The following is a 2,654-nucleotide window of genomic DNA, read 5'->3' on the forward strand; positions in this document are numbered from 1 at the left end:
TCAAATTACCGAATTTAGGGTTTTCCTCTTTTTGATTTTGGTTTTGGTTCCATCGAATTCTGATTTTGGTCCACTCCCTGCGATTGTTAATTTTGTGATTGTGCCACTACTTGATTGTTAATTTTGGTTTTGGTTCCATGGAATTTTAGTTTTCTTACTGATGCAGAGGTACATAAAGCAGAACAATGATGTTGCCCTCTGTGCACCAGAGATGGGTATCAATTTCTTTCACTTCTCTACGTTCTTCGTGCACATTATTACCTCATTACTTCTTTTTCCATTAGGTTCCATCAAGAAAATAATCATTGTTTTAATATAACCGATATGGTACTATTACTTGATTGATTGTGTCAAAAGCAATTAAGAATTAAGATACAGGAGTTTTAGATATAATTGAGATGCCAGCTGGAAAGTTCGAAGAGCAGCAGCCAAATGCCTAGCAGCATTGGTTGTTTCTCGCCCTGAAATGCTTTCAAAGCTATATCATGAGACTTGTCCCAAATTGATCGACAGATTTAAAGAGAGAGAAGAAAATGTCAAGATGGATGTATTTAATACTTTCATTGAGCTCTTGCGTCAAACTGGTAATGTAACTAAAGGACAGATTGATGCAAATGAAACGAGTCCTAGATGGTTGTTGAAGCAAGAAGTTTCAAAGATTGTCAAATCTATAAATAGGCAGTTGCGTGAGAAATCTATCAAGACAAAGGTTGGTGCGTTTTCTGTTCTGAAAGAACTGGTGGTTGTCTTGCCAGACTGTCTTGCAGACCATATTGGGTCACTCATTCCAGGAATCGAAAAAGCATTAAATGACAAATCATCTATATCAAATTTGAATATTAAAGCTCTTGTATTTACTAGATTGGTATTATCTTCACACTCTCCTGATGTTTTCCACCCATATATTAAGGCTCTTTCTGCTCCTGTTCTATTAGCTGTTGGTGAGCGATATTATAAGGTCATTGCTGAGGCCTTGAGGGTATGCGGAGAACTCATACGTGTTGTCCGCCCAAGCATTGAGGGATCTGGATTTGATTTCAGACCGTACGTCCATCCCATTTATAATGGCATTATGTCGCGCATAATAAACCAAGATCAGGATCAGGAGGTTAAGGAGTGTGCCATCTCTTGCATTGGCCTCATTGTGTCAACATTTGGTGATCATCTAAATGAAGAACTACCAGCATGCCTTCCTGTACTTGTTGAACGAATGAAAAATGAGATAACTCGTCTTACAGTTGTCAAGGCATTTGCTGTCATTGCTGCTTCTCCACTTCGAGTGGATCTGTCATGTTCTGGAGCATGTAATAGCAGAGTTGACTGCATTTCTACGAAAAGCTAATTGAGCACTAAGGCAGGCAACCTTAGGAACCTTAAATTCACTTATAGTTGCATATGGTGATAAGATTGGTTCTTCTGCATATGAAGTTATTATTGTAGAACCCTCGAGACTAATTAGTGATTCTGATTTACATATGACAGCTCTTGCCCTTAAACTCTGCTGCACGTTAATGAGTGACAAGATGTCCAGTCCTAATGTTGGTCTGGCTGTCAGAAACAAAGTTCTTCCTCAAGCTCTGACATTAATTAAAAGCTCCTTGCTTCAGGGGCAAGTCCTTTTGGCTTTACAGAATTTTTTTGCTACTTTAGTCTATTCTGCAAACACTATTTCTGCTAATGTAAAGATTTATGATTTGTTGATTGTATGAAAATATTTGAAGCTTGCATTGAAATTAATCAAAACCTATGAAATTAATCAAAGTTCTCTCTCTGTTTTTTTTTTTTTTTGAGAAGTGGGGTTAGAATCCTCTTTTCCTTCTTCTCTTTGTCTTACTTCTTTTAGAAACTTATCAGAGTGCACAATATATTTCATTACCAATGAGATTGATTAATTTGATTTTTTCCTTCATTATTGCCTTGTGTTTGAAGGACACTTGTTTATCGAGGTTTTTCTCCTTGTGGTCATCCTTTTCTTGCTTTCCCAAAAAAGTTACAAGCCTCCTAAACGACCCTTAACAAACAAGGTTTGTTCAACAATACCCTGTGGTGAATTTTAATTATTTTTTTTGTTTAATTTTTTTTTCTAATTCTATGAAATATCTAAGTTTATTGTTGTTTTTAAAATCCATACTCAAATTATTCTTTGCATGAATAATAATGAGCTTTTAAGTTGAATCCATATGCTTATTGTTTTGCTGTTTGTTCTAGAGCAAGTAAATCTGAGAATAATCATGTTTTAGTATTTTGACTCTCTTTGAAAAATTGCTTAATATCTGCAGGAAATTGACGAGTTATGTGATGAATGGGTTCCTGAGCCACTTATTCCTTCTCTTAATGAAGAGTCGTATGCACCACCAGTGCTTGAGAAGTTATTGCATTTTCTTGTCTGGAGGCATCCTCATTTATTCTTTATTGATAAATATTTCTAACATATTATAACTTATCTCACTAATAAGAATCTTTGAAAAATCACACTACAAAAGTTGCCTACCCTATAAACCATCCACTATTATGCCATATTTTCATTGTGGGACTCAAGTCCTACACCTTGTAAAGTTGTAACTGGATCCTAAGAGTTTCTTGTTTTCTTAGATGGAGTTCCTACTGAAAAACTACATTGTTATGGTTGCATTTCTTGGACTATACACATAATA

The 2,654-nt window shown here is 35.6% G+C and overlaps 1 pseudogene; it reads left to right on the plus strand.

Annotated features, from left to right (window-relative positions):
- The first annotated feature begins 402 nt into the window (after nt 1–402).
- LOC107635953 (cullin-associated NEDD8-dissociated protein 1 pseudogene) lies at nt 403–1,342 on the plus strand (annotated as a pseudogene).
- Nucleotides 1,343–2,654: the final 1,312 nt, after the last annotated feature.

This window comes from Arachis ipaensis, chromosome B4 (assembly GCF_059453495.1).
Source record: "Arachis ipaensis isolate K30076 ecotype BB chromosome B4, ASM5945349v1, whole genome shotgun sequence".
Classification (NCBI taxonomy): Eukaryota; Viridiplantae; Streptophyta; class Magnoliopsida; order Fabales; family Fabaceae; genus Arachis; species Arachis ipaensis.